Source organism: Pinus tabuliformis, chromosome 6 (genome assembly GCF_031772625.1).
Source record: "Pinus tabuliformis cultivar Carrire ecotype Pingquan chromosome 6, CPIR1, whole genome shotgun sequence".
Taxonomy (NCBI): domain Eukaryota; kingdom Viridiplantae; phylum Streptophyta; class Pinopsida; order Pinales; family Pinaceae; genus Pinus; species Pinus tabuliformis.
The window spans coordinates 1,228,741,701-1,228,756,785 of record NC_142292.1 but is presented as its reverse complement, the minus strand read 5'-3'; the positions used below and the strand labels follow the sequence as shown (position 1 = coordinate 1,228,756,785).

At 36.4% G+C, this 15,085-nt stretch overlaps 1 non-coding gene across 1 annotated transcript; it reads right to left on the bottom strand.

The window, feature by feature from the left end:
• Positions 1-431: 431 nt before the first annotated feature.
• On the bottom strand, positions 432-502 carry TRNAC-GCA (transfer RNA cysteine (anticodon GCA)). The gene has a single exon. It is a non-coding gene; the product is annotated as a tRNA-Cys (tRNA).
• Positions 503-15,085: the final 14,583 nt, after the last annotated feature.

Genomic DNA, 15,085 nt, shown 5'->3' with positions numbered 1-15,085 from the left:
ATTGATTCTTAAGCATTACCATTATAGCCCACTTCTCCCCCATACTACGAGTGAAAGGGAAAATGTAAAAACTACCATTAAAGCAGCCCAAGTTATACCGACTATATCCATACGGATCATGTTCTCTAAAAAATAATGATTTCATCATCGAGATGATAAGGGAACTATTAACCATAGTGAAAAGTTGAAGTTGAAATGACCACCTTTGCATTCTGAACGTTACTGACGTTCGAGCTGATATGAGAGATCAATAAATCCATTTGTTCATTGACCAACAAGTTACTATAACTAACTCGAGGGTCGTACATTCACGACGGAATCGGGATCAAATGTACGTAACTCACTATCTATATTGGTAATATGTACCAATATGTCTCCAGAGGTTCTGTAATGGAAATACAGACTTTTCCTTCCATTTACTTACCTCAACAAGGCGACACCCGGATTCGAACTGGGGATGGAGGATTTGCAGTCCTCTGCCTTACCGCTTGGCTATGTCGCCGAGATATGGGAATCCCATGGACAGATCGAATCTTTTGTCCTTTCAAGTCATTCGTCCGTCCTTTAAGTATAGTATGAGATGTATGCTAAAGTCAACCATAAAGGAAATGGATCTAATTTGTTCTCCGTCTTTCTTTCGATCTGACTATTTTCATTAGGAAATTTTCTAAGTGAGATTAACATTTAAGAATGGTTTGATTCATTCGTTCATAGCTCCATTTCACGTGGTTGGAAGAAAGTATCAAAGTACCTCTTCCTTATCCTTTTTTTTTTATTATTGGAAGTATATCTGGATACGGGTAGAATTTCATGGGATATAGTGAAGACTGAATATACATCCGAATCTTTTTTGTCGGATTGATCCATATAGATCAATCGGGAATAATTTAATAGATTTTTCTACAGATGGGAAACTTCCAATGCGATTAGATGAAAATGAGGGAGCGTTTACAATCCCTGAATTTGGTAAGATACAATTTGAAGGATTTTGTCGTTTTATCGATCAGGGCTTGATGGAAGAACTTCATAATTTTCCAAAAATTGAGGATATAGATAAAGAAATTGAATTCAGGCTTTTTGGTAATGAATATGAATTAGCAGAACCTTTCATCAAAGAGAGAGATGCTGTATATCAGTCCCTTACATATTACTCTGAATTATATGTACCAGCAAGATCGATTCGGAGGAATAGTAGGAAGATACAGAAACAAACTGTATTTCTCGGAAATATTCCTTTAATGAATTCCCATGGAACATTTGTAGTAAATGGGATTTACAGAGTCGTAGTTAATCAAATATTAATAAGTCCTGGTATTTATTACCGTTCGGAATTAGACCATAATAGAATTAATTATATATATACTGGCACTCTGATTTCAGATTGGGGAAGAAGATCGAAATTAGAGATCGATGTGGGAGAAAGGATATGGGCTCGTGTAAGCAGAAAACAAAAAATATCTATTCCAGTTCTATTATCAGCTATGGGTTTAAATCTCGAAGAGATTCTGGACAATACTCGCTATCCCGAAAGATTTTTATTTTTATTGAAGAAGAAGGAGAGGTGGGAGCGGGAGGAATATCTATGGTCGAGGGAAAAAGCCATTCTGGAGTTTTATAAAAAACTCTACTGTATAAGTGGCGATTTGGTATTTTCCGAGTCTCTATGTAAAGAATTGCAAGAAAAATTTTTCCGAAAAAGATGTGAATTGGGAAAGATTGGTCGACGAAATCTGAACCAAAAACTGAACCTTGATATACCCGAGAACGAGATTTTTTCATTACCACAAGATGTATTGGCTGCTGTGGATTACCTTATCGGGGTTAAATTTGGAATGGGTACACTCGATGATATAGATCACCTCAGAAATCGACGGATTCGTTCTGTAGCAGATTTATTACAGAATCAATTTAGATTAGCTCTAGGTCGTTTAGAAGATGCAGTTAAAAGAACTATACACAGAGCAACCAAGCGCAGATCAACTCCTCAGAACTTGGTCACTTCAACTCTATTAAAAAACACTTTTCAAGATTTTTTTGGTTCACACCCCTTATCCCAATTTTTGGATCAAACTAATCCATTGACGGAAATAGCTCATGGGCGAAAATTGAGCCATTTAGGTCCTGGGGGCTTAACAGGGCGAACTGCTAGTTTTCGGACACGGGATATTCATCCCAGTTATTATGGGCGTATTTGTCCAATCGATACGTCCGAAGGAATGAATGCTGGACTTGTTGCATCATTATCTATTCATGCAAAGATTGGTGATTGTGGTTCTTTACAAAGTCCATTCTATAAGATCTCCGAGAGATCGAGAGAAGAACATATGGTTTATCTACTACCGGGAGAAGATGAGGATGAATACTATCGGATAGCTACGGGAAATTCTTTGGCGTTAAATCAAGGAATTCAAGAGGAACAAATTACTCCAGCTCGATACCGACAAGAATTTATAGTTATTGCATGGGAACAAATCCATTTCAGAAGTATTTTTCCTTTCCAATATTTTTCCGTTGGAGTTTCCCTTATTCCTTTTCTCGAACATAATGATGCGAATCGCGCTCTAATGGGTTCTAATATGCAGCGTCAAGCAGTTCCACTTTTTCGACCCGAGAAGTGCATTGCCGGAACTGGGTTGGAAGGTCAAGCAGCTCTAGATTCAGGAAGTGTAGCTATAGCTACACAAGAGGGAAGGATCGAGTATATCGATGCTGTAAATATAACTTCATCGGTTAATGGAGACACTGTACGAACAGAATCGGTTATATATCAACGTTCTAATACCAATACTTGTACGCATCAAAAACCTAAAATTCATCAAGGGGAATGTGTAAAGAAGGGACAAATTCTGGCGGATGGTGCGACTACGGTAGGCGGAGAACTATCTTTGGGAAAAAACGTTTTAGTAGCTTATATGCCATGGGAAGGATACAATTTCGAAGACGCAATACTCATTAGTGAACGTCTGGTATATGAAGATATTTATACCTCTTTCCATATCGTAAGATACAGGATTGAAATCTGTATGACGAGCCAGGGTCCTGAAAGAATCACTAGAGAAATACCTCATTTAGATGCTCATTCACTTCGTCATTTGGACGAAAATGGTCTTGTAATGCTAGGATCTTGGATAGAAACAGGTGATGTTTTGGTAGGTAAATTAACGCCTCAAACAATAGAAGAATCATTATGTACCCCAGAAGGAAGATTATTACAAACCATATTTGGTATTGAGGTATCCACTGCGAGAGAAAATTGTCTCAGAGCACCTATAGGTGGAAGGGGTCGAGTTATCGACGTGAGATGGATCAATAGAGTAGATGATTCCGGTGATAATGCGGAAACAGTACACGTATATATATCACAAAAACGTAAGATACAAGTGGGTGATAAAGTAGCTGGAAGGCATGGTAATAAAGGTATTATTTCAATAGTTTTGCCCAGACAAGATATGCCCTATTTGCAAAATGGAATACCAGTTGATATGGTATTGAATCCATTAGGGGTACCTTCACGAATGAATGTAGGACAGATCTTTGAATGTTTGCCCGGTTTAGCAGGAAACCCGATGAACAAACATTATAGAATAACACCTTTTGACGAAAAATACGAGCGAGAAGCTTCGAGAAAACTAGTGTTTCCTGAACTTTACAAAGCTAGTGAGCAAACAGCTAATCCATGGGTATTCGAACCAGATCATCCTGGAAAACATAGATTAATTGATGGAAGAACAGGAGATGTTTTTGAACAACCTGTTACAATAGGAAAAGCTTATATGTCGAAATTGAGTCATCAAGTTGATGAGAAAATACATGCACGTTCGAGTGGACCTTATGCACGGGTTACACAACAACCTCTTAGAGGAAAATCCAAACGAGGGGGGCAACGAATAGGAGAAATGGAAGTTTGGGCTCTAGAAGGTTTTGGTGTTGCTTATATTTTACAAGAGATGCTTACTCTCAAATCTGACCATATTAGAACTCGTAATGAAGTACTTGGTGCCATTATCACTGGAGGGCCAATACCTAAACCTGACACTGCTCCAGAATCTTTCCGATTGCTCATTCGAGAATTACGATCTTTAGCTCTAGAATTGAATCATGCTATTATATCTGAGAAAAACTTTCAGATAGATAGAGAGGAAGTTTGATCACAATAAATTGAGATCTTTTATGATTGACCAGAATAAACATCAACAACTTCGAATTGGATTAGCTTCTCCCGAACAGATTTGTGCTTGGTCCGAAAAAATTTTACCTAATGGTGAGATAGTTGGACAGGTGACTAAACCTCATACTCTACATTATGAAACTAATAAACCAGAAAGAGATGGATCGTTTTGTGAAAGAATCTTTGGACCTATCAAAAGTAGAGTTTGTTCTTGTGGAAATTCTCCAGGGATTGGAAATGAGAAGATAGATGCAAAATTTTGCACACAATGTGGAGTTGAATTCGTTGATTCTCGAATTCGAAGATATCAAATGGGATACATTAAACTGGCATGTCCGGTGGTTCACGTATGGTATTTGAAACGCCTTCCCAGTTATATTGCAAATCTATTAGCTAAAACTCGGAAAGAATTAGAAGGTCCAGTATACTGCGATGTGTGACTTGATCACAAGTTCCGATCATACAGATCCGTAATCAGGAACTGTCATCCTATTAAATCTCATTGGGATGCCTTTAGCTCTGACATGACCCTCCAGAGGAGTAGCATGAAGCTCAGAATTATAAGCATCTTTTCAAGATGCTGAGAAAGAGGAATTAGTCCAGGGTTTAGATATTATTTATCAAATTGCTAATTGAACTTCGTGAAAACACTTCTTTCAGATAATGGAATTTGAATTTCATTCTCTTTTATTTGGGTTAGCCCTGAATAGAGGTATTCCGGACCGAAGATATGGCTATAGGAGTCTATTCATCGCACATATGCTTCGATCAATAGTATTGTAACCATCGAAGTAAAGCAAAGCAAGCAGGAACCTAAAGGATCAAATGGAACGAGATAAAGACAAGTAAATCCCTAATTGAAGGTCTTTCAAGAAGAAAAGGATTGTTCGAAAGGGAGGAGACTGCTCAATAATTCCATATCTATGTTGTAGAATCATAACATAAAGGAATACTCAATTTCACTTGGAACTTGAGCAGAGAGTAGCGATCTCTCTTCAGAGCGAAAAAGAGTTTTTGCATCTTTTTTTTTAGTTACTTGAGCCGGATGAGAGGAAACTTTCACGTCCGATCCTGAAGGGGGGGAAATCTTAGAATAACCTATCCAAATCTTTTTCTTGCTAGGCCCATAGCTAACAAACCAACTTTATTGAGATCACGGGGTACATTCGATTATGAGATTCAATCCTGGAGAGAGATTATTCCTCATTACCTCTCTGCTCGTCCTTATTACCTCTTTCCTCGGGGTTCTGGAACATTTAAAGAGAGAGAAATAGCTACTGGGGGAGATGCTATCGGGAAACAACTAATGGGTCTGGATCTGCAAATGATTATAGATCGTTCACATATGGAATGGAAGAACTTGGTGGAATTGAAATGGAATAGATTGGAAGAGAACCAAGAATCTACTGTGGATAGATGGGAGGATGAAAAAATTAGAAGAAGAAAGGATTTTCTGGTTGGACGCATGAAATTGGCTAAACATTTTCTCCGAACAAATATAGAACCAAAATGGATGGTCTTATGCCTATTACCAGTTCTTCCTCCCGAACCGAGGCCAATCGTTCAATTAGGTGAAGGTGGACTTATTACCTCGTCAGATCTAAATGAACTTTATCGAAGAGTTATCAATCGGAATAATACTCTTACAAATTTATTAGCAAGAAGTGGATCTGAGTCATTTGTTATTTATCAAACAAAATTGATCCAGGAAGCCGTAGATGCACTTCTCGATAATGGTATCTGCAGACAACCAATGAGAGACAGTCATAATAGGCCTTATAAATCGTTCTCAGATGTGATCGAAGGCAAAGAGGGAAGATTTCGTGAAAATTTACTAGGCAAACGAGTTGATTATTTAGGTCGTTCCGTTATTGTGGTGGGTCCCTTTCTATCATTGTACCAATGTGGATTACCCTCAGAAATAGCAATAGAGCTTTTTCAAGCATTTTTAATTCGTAGTCTCATCGGACGACATATTGCTCCCAACCTAAGAACAATTATAGCAGTAATTACGCTTTAGCAGATAATGCATATATTATATATGTCATTATGCTTTTTGCTGGATCGAATTGACTTGATTTCTCTTCCCCTCAAACTCTTTCTTCCCCTCTCCCATATATTGTGAAAATGAGTTGACAAAGAAATAAATCCTTACTCTTTCTCACGACATCGATCACAAGCCACAAGAAAAAGTGGGTTTCCAAAACAAGACATCATTATCTACAAACCAACTTAAATTTCATCAACACCAACAAAGGAATCCAATGAAAGAGAAGCTAAATAATGTCAAAGGGGAGAAATTTCCAAATAGCAGTATCCATACCAAAAGCAACAACTTTTGTTAGAAACAAAGGATAAGTTTCCTTTTGTACTGCAAAGAAAAGAAGAAAAATGTTAAATGACAATAGGATTAGGAAAACAATCAATTTTCATCTCTACTTTCTTTCTATATACTTCAATATTTCACTAAACAAAATAGTGCACCTTAAAAATCCAAAATTATTGAAATTTATAACCACTACTCAAGAACCACTTTTTGAAACATTTTCTCAAGGATGGGCAAGTTAAATATATGATAATTACTCTCACAAAACATATAAAAACTTAAGTTTTCATAAATTTGACACAAACATAGAAGCTTTCTAACTATACTAACAAGGACAAATCCCCCATAGTCAAAAAATGATTTAGATGAGCGCATGATACAAAACCTTTTCAATATAATATTAAAACGAACATTAACCATAAATTCATATCTATGAAAGGCAAAGTTTTCAATTTATGAAGTATTCAGAAGTTTGACACAAACATAAGAACTTTTTAACTATATTGAAGTTATCACAAGCTCGAAATAAACATAAAAAGTTTGTAACTATCACGTTTAATTAAAATGCATATTTTCATAAGATCAATTTTATATATTTCAACTATACAATTTTTCATAAAAAAATACTACTCATTTCTATTATATTTTCCATGTATGAAAAATATCATAATTATAAAATGTAAATACATATTATTTATGGTATTAGTTTTGATTCTCTTAACCATATTTCAAATTACTTATATACTCCACCAATACACATAACGCTAACATCTTAATTTTAAAACCCTTAAATATAATACATATACTTTCACATCATAATTTTTAAAATAGTTTAACCTTATTAATTCAAAATTTCCTAACAAAAAAAATTAGAAAATAAAATTACATTAATATCTATAAAATTTTGCAGTAAACTTTTAAAATCTTAACGACCCCCATATATATAAAATAAAATATATTTCAATATTTGATATTTGTATAATTTTAATTCATTATTTTCTATATATATATATATATAATCTTAATTACACATCAACCATTTTAAAATATCAACACAAAATTATCATTTTAAATAAAAACATAAAAACTAAATATAAAAATATTATATCAACTTATAAATATATCTTGTAATTGTTGAGCATCCCTTTTCTTGTAATATAAATGCAATGATCTTCGAACTCCACTTATTAACTTTAATACATGACTCTTTTAAAAAGTCACAAACAAATTAACAAACTAAACATATAATTAAATTCTAAACAATATTCCAAAAATCTTCAATGCTACCTACAGACATCAACTTACTAAACATCTTCAATATTAATCCTAATTACACCCAATGAATTTCTCATTAAAACAACTTAGTCTTTAATACCCAATTGCAAAATTAAAAATTAAAAATACGATTCCATTCTAACTCATTATTATAATAAAAACATGAATACCTATAAACTTAATCCCCTCAAAATATAATAAATTCAAAATTAATAACAATAATTACGACACTTTAACCAAATAGCACGTACCATAACGAAAATATACAATAATTGATAATAACTAACTTAAATAATATATATTTAATAAAATCGTGAAGCTATACAAAAATAACTTTTATCATTTTATTATTATGCCATCTTACTCCTTCCAACACTATCTCTTTTCCATTAGACCACAAGCTCATGACCATCTTACATCAATATTGATTATTTATCAACTTTATTGTATTAATGTAAATAACCTTTGCAATTTAACATTGGATATGTTTTGCTTGGTTAGAAAAATCTTTTTATTATGGGAAATAACGATGGGGTTTTCGATGTTGAAGTGGCATTCATTTCATTCTCACAAAGGAACATTATACAAAGAAATTACGTGCGAAATCTACCGATGAATCTGGAAATCCATCGACCCCATAGCTGTAATGCAAAAAGCAGTGTTGTATTTGATGTCACATTACGTGGACAGTTTAATAATGGAACTTTTCCCAGCCGATGGTAGTCACTTTCTCAATCAGTTAAGTGCGATACTTTGACATTCAGCTGGGAACTTTCTAGACACTCTTGCCACCTGCATGTGTCGGTAAGTAGAAGCACAAGTGGTGAAATCTTGTTCGTGGATTTCTCTTTCTCAGATCTGACAGTGGGTATTCGCTTTGAGGAGGTTAAGGTAACATAATACCTACCCTTGTCGCTTGTTCACCATTCACTCCTGGCGGCACTACCCTGCAATAATCGAGCTCCACCATGGCAGGGGCTAAGCTTCACTTGTCACTGCATTCCGCCCTTCTAGCTTTGGTTCACGCATCCTTGCCAGCATCTCACTAATATACTCGTTAAGCTTATATTCTATTCTTCTTCGAGGGTACTTTTATGGGTGACTTACTATGTTCACCTTCTTTACACAGATTACCGCTACAATTCTAGAAACAACTTCTTGGTTTCTTGTAGGGTTATCATTACGTTGTGGTAAGTGATTACTCTTTCTCAGATCTAAAGGTGGCTTTTCACTTGGAAGAGGTTAGGATAATGGAATCCCCACCCCTGTTGCTCGTTCGCCATTCACTCCTGCCGGCGCTACCCTGCAACCGAGCTTCGCCATGGCAGGGGCTAAGCTTCACTTTTCACTGCATTCCACCCTTCCAGCTTTGGTTCAGGTATCCTTGCCAACGTCTGACTAATCTACTGGTTAAACTTATCTTCCATTCTTCCTCGAGGGTACTTTTATTGGTCTCTTATAGGGTTATCATTATGCTGTGGTAAGTAACTATAAGTTAACTTGTCGCATAGTTTTTCTGTTTTTTTATGACAGTCATCATTTACATAGACGTGTATGCTTGTAGCGTTCAATATGCTTTCCAGCTGCGTTCCATCCAGAGATGGCCTTGCTCCCTTTATGAAATACACAAGTAAGTTCTATGTTCTCCCAACGAGTGAGTTCTTAGAATCATCATTTGTGCTTGAAGAACTCCCAACTTAGCTCCATTGTGCCCTTCCTTGCAAGAAATTGGTTGCCAACTATGCGTTGCATACATTATTTCTAGTTATATCCCATGATTTGGATTTCTGGGTTCCTCAGTTATATCTATATCACGACGTCCATCTGCAATTTTGAAAATTGCAACCCTAATATACTTTGGGTATTTCCGTTCACACTGTTTTCTTTGAGATTTTATACTACTAGTGTAACCCCTTATTGTTATTAGTACAACCCCCTTATTATATTGATGTACCCATGTAGTGCCCATATTGTTACTCTTCTACCCCATAGAAGCCCACTATTGTTATTATTGTGCCCTTACATTATTATTGTTATGTCGGCTCTGATTATGTTATGTCCCCTTAGACTCCTATATATAGAAAAGAGATATTTTCATTTGTATCATCCAAGAATTGTTCATTTATGTAATGTAAAGGAGGTTGCCCCCTCGAAGAGGCTGAATTCTAAGGCGTGGATCTCTCTTTTCTATCTTTTTGTGAGCTGGTTTCATAACATTTGGTATCAGAGCTTTGGATTCTAGGGTTTCGCTGCTCCAAACAGGTCATTGTGGAATTTTCGCTATAACTTTGTTTCTGTGATGTTTCAGAAGTCGCAAAAAAAACCCATTTGAGAAGAAATCGCGCTGAACCTTGGTTCCAAATTTCAGATCTTTTCGCGCGATATTTGCGGAGATATGATCTGAGGAAGTTGGTCTTTTTGCAGACTCTTGAATTACATTCAAAACAGGTGACCTGGGTAAAATCGTCATAACTTTCTCTCTGAGCATCGGATTAAAATTTCGTAAGAAGGTATAGAAAGAGGACGGACTGTAGTTTCTTGTATATCTTTTGCAGAACCATAGGTCGAAAAATTGACACGTGGAACTTCATACAAGTTCGCTCTTCTGGAATGGTCTATAATCAGGTCATCTTGGGAGATTGTGCATAACTCTTTCTTGGAGAATTCAATTTGGATTAGACTGGTGGCATTGGAAAGAGAACACAGAGGGCTACTAAAAATATCAACTTTAGAACTTAAATATCTGAAATTACAGAGTTACAGTCGTTTCAAGATCGAGGTCCTAAAATCAAGAAAAAGCAAGATGAGGAAGTTTGATGGCAAGGATCCGGTAAATTGGATACTTCAAATGGAGCAATATTTTGATCTACATGGTGTACCACAGTTACAAAAGGTATGTATTGCATCTTCATATTTAGAACCGGATCAATTTTTATGGTATAAAGGGCTTTGTTCTCGTAAACAACTTGTTGTGTGGTCAATTCTCACGGAGGAAATGATAGCACATTATGAGGATACAAAGAGCAACACCTTCTTTAGAGCAACACCACAACAATTGGAAAGAGTAAAAGGGCTTTGTGACATATTGGAAAGTAAAATTATGACAACAAGGAAGTCTACCCCTCACAACTATAAAGATGGAAGTGTTGTTTCTCCTAGCCTTCCACAACCTACAAGGGTTACACCACAACAATTGGAAGAAAAAAGAGAAAAAGGGCTTTGTTACAATTGTGATAGCAAATGCACTAAAGGTCATAAGTGTGCCGAGAAGAAATTATTTTACATAGAGTATGAAGAGGAGGAAGAAAATGATCAAGAAACATCAAAAGAAGAGGATATATGCCAGGACTCAACCCCAGAGAAAGAAGAAAAGAATCAGACCATATCTTGTAAACTATTAGCAAGAATGACCACTCCTCAAACTCTCAAGATAGAAGGACATATCAAGAAGAAAGAGGTGAAAGAAGTGAAATATCACGTCAAGAAAGAAGAAATGAATCCAACCATATATTGTAATTCATTGGTCGGAATTACCACTCCTCAAACTATCAAGCTAGAAGGACATATCAAGAAGAAAAATGTTCAAGAAGTGAAAGATCACATCGAGCGTCAAGAAATGAATCCGAACATATCTTGTAAAGGATTGGAAGAAATTACCACTCCTCAAACTCTAAAGATAGAAGGACATATCAAGAAGAAAAAGGTTCAAGCAGTGAAAGATCACATCGAGCATCAACAACAAGTTATCCAACTTTTAAAGGATAACGCCACTTTGGTGCAAAATCAAATGAAACAACAGGTAGATCAACATCATAGTGAAAAATGTTTTGATGTAGGTGATTGGGTATTTTTACTGCTGCATATAAAGAAAACTATTTATGAGAAGGAAATGTTGGCAATACTACATGCACTTAACAAATGGCGACCTTACCGAATGGGAAGACTCTTCAAGGATAAGGATGTGGAAGCATTGTTTTGTGCTATTTCTATTATCCAATCAGATTGGATAAACGAAGCAAGGGATGAATGGAAGAAGGACAAAGAAGTATGGCCACTTATTCAAAAGTTGCAAAAGATTCCAATGCAAACAATATTGCCAGAAATTGAAGAGGAAGGAAAAATCATTTTGGAACCTGGAATAGTCACAAAAACAAGAACCCGACAGCTACGAAATCGATCAATTTCAGAGTATCTCATCAAGTGGAAGAACTTACCTGCTGAAGATTCCACATGGGAGGACAAGAATTTTATACGGAAGCATCAAGAACTACTCAAGCGTTGAGGACAACACTTTTTGAAGGAGAGGGGCATGTTAGGCCCCTATACTACTAGTGTAACCCCTTATTGTTATTAGTACAACCCCCTTATTATATTGATGTACCCATGTAGTGCCCATATTGTTACTCTTCTACCCCATAGAAGCCCACTATTGTTATTATTGTGCCCTTACATTATTATTGTTATGTCGGCTCTGATTATGTTATGTCCCCTTAGACTCCTATATATAGAAATGAGATATTTTCATTTGTATCATCCAAGAATTGTTCATTTATGTAATGTAAAGGAGGTTGCCTCCTCGAAGAGGCTGAATTCTAAGGCGTGGATCTCTCTTTTCTATCTTTTTGTGAGCTGGTTTCATAACATGGGCCTTCTACCATAATATAGGGTCTGAATTTGATCTTTTATAATATATATGGAAAATTAATGAAAGTCTATAAATTTTCCTTCAAGGTATCGAATTTAAATAATATATTTAGGGTTTTCTATTCACAACGTTTTCTTTGAGAATTTTGGTTGACGGACCCTCGACCATAATATAGGGTTTGAATTTTATTTATGCTACATATGGACAGTTAATGATGATTTATAAATTTTCCTTTACTTCTTTTCTTCGAAATATTGGAGGCAAGTCTTCTTTTAGTTCAACAGAGATCTTTGGAAATATAGTTCGATTCACTCATTATATGCGTAATGATTTTGTTATTTATCAGTTTTCTATTGTGAATGGTATGCATAATATTTCATTAGCTCTCAGAAAATTAATGTATAAGCTTTTATGCATCTGTATTAGGTTGGTAATGCAAGTATATTTTGAGTGTACGGAACAATATTTTTGTGCCATATTTCACAGACAATTTCTTTGTCTCAACATTTTCAATCCTTTCATATAATCATATTATATAGTGATAATCTATATTCTATTTAAATTCTACAATGGTTGAATTAAGTACATAGATGGTAGCCAGTATTAGATTTACTTCCAACTATTTTTGTTCGACATGGTTCTTGTTTTACTTGGCAAGGATGATTTCTTTTTTCTTGATCAAGTAAGAATCGAACCTTCTATTAAACTTAGTCAAATCTACATAATTTACAAGGAGCCACCCGCTCTGCGAGAGTTCAACAATCATTCGGGCAGTCCAAACCACACCAATCTCCCAAAACTAAGAGAACCTAAACCGGAAAACCGGGGAGATCCTCCAAACAAAGTACAAGGAGCATAGTAAACCTTGGAACCACAAGAGGTCCCACCATAAGTCAAACTAAAAACTATCAAACAGACAGAGAACCCGAAGGAAGTTAAACCATAACACTCTAAATATTTTTCAGGTCCAACCAACGCACACACAATCGCCACCATTGACCCATTGATTAAGATCCAACGGTCATCATGGATATCATAAGGACAAGAAGCACGAGAGTTAATCACCCAATGAGGGCAGTTTTCTCTCTCCTCGTTCTGAAACGTGTCACTTAAAGAGTGGAATCAGAGCCAAACACTAAAAAATTAGAATCGTCGAGACCCCGCCTGATATACCGCTTGTGGTATTGGTCCAGTTGACTGGTGTAAAGGCCACCTGACCTTTCGCCACGTGTTGACCCTTAATTCCTTCCAGCGGGTAGTACATGAGCCAATCCCGTTCACCCGGATTCTCTGTCAACCACCACCTAAGCCAAATTATGAGGGCTACAATTCTTCATTCAATCAAATGGAAACTTGACCTTGGAAAATCACCAAACCGTAGTGGGTTGGACTGTATGGAGTTCTCCGACCTCCCACTAGTCTTTAGGGTTCCTCTGATCCTCCCTGTTTGTCCATAGTTCCATATCTTGGGTAACGTTACATAGACAGCCCTCCCACAATTTACTGGGGGAAGCAAATCCCAAGCATGCCTAGAATCCTTGTCCCTATTTATGACACCTTCCTTCTCACATGATAAAATCTGATAGTTTTGAGGGTTCGCAAGTGAGAATAGATGCGGTAAAAAACCTGTAGGAGCTTCCAGTGCTTGGACACTTTATCTGGAGATGTTCCATTACTGATCTTCTTAGCCGCTCTAATAATTAATTTTGAATCCGCTTCAATAATCACATTGTGTGAACCTGAATTCACAAGGATTTCCAAGCATTTCTCTAATGCCATGAGCTCAGCCATGTTGTTTGTAGCCTTCCCCAAGTGGCCATGGAAGATCATTTGTATTTGTCCCTGATCATCTCTTATGGCACCCCCAAAGCCCGCTAATCCTGGGTTGCCCTTAGCTGCTCCATCAATATTGATTTTTAAGAAACCAAAAGGAGGAGGCTTCCAGATGGTAGCACTCATGTTTAGAGGGTTCACTGTCTTCATTATTCCCAAAGGATTAATAGACTGGAGCCCCAATTGAAGTAAAATTCTCTCCTCTTGGGGCAGGGGAGGATCTTTAGGAAGGGTCCTCAGCAAGCTTCTAACTGTGTCTTTGAGTTGCCTTAGAATTTGCTCAATAATGTGTTGGGGCCTGTGATCTTTGTTTTTGAAGATTTGACTGTTGCGTTCTTTCCATACATTCTAGATGAAAAAACCTAGAACCAGAATCCAGGCTTTATTGACTATCTCATTTCCTGAAAATTTCTTCCTCCAGTTCTTTAGAGTGTTGGATATGCTGAGACTGTCCCTATTAGTTTGTCTAAAGATAACAACCACCCAGTCCCACACCTTTGAAGTGAAAGGATAGAGGTTGAGGATGTTGGGTCCCTATAATACTAGTGATTACCCCATTACTATTGTAGTTATACCCCTTATTAATATTTTTTGCCCCTATTGCCCCCATATTGTTATTACTGTGCCCCATAGAATCCCTCTATTGTTATTTTTGTGGCTTTATATTATTATTGTTAGGTCGGCTGGATTATATTGTGACTCCTTAGACTCCTATATATAGAAAGGAGGTTTTGTCATTTGAATCATCCAAGAATTGTTAATTTATGTAATGTAAAGGAGGTTGCCCCCTCGAAGAGGCTGAATTCTAAGGCGTTGATCTATATTTTCTATCTTTTCT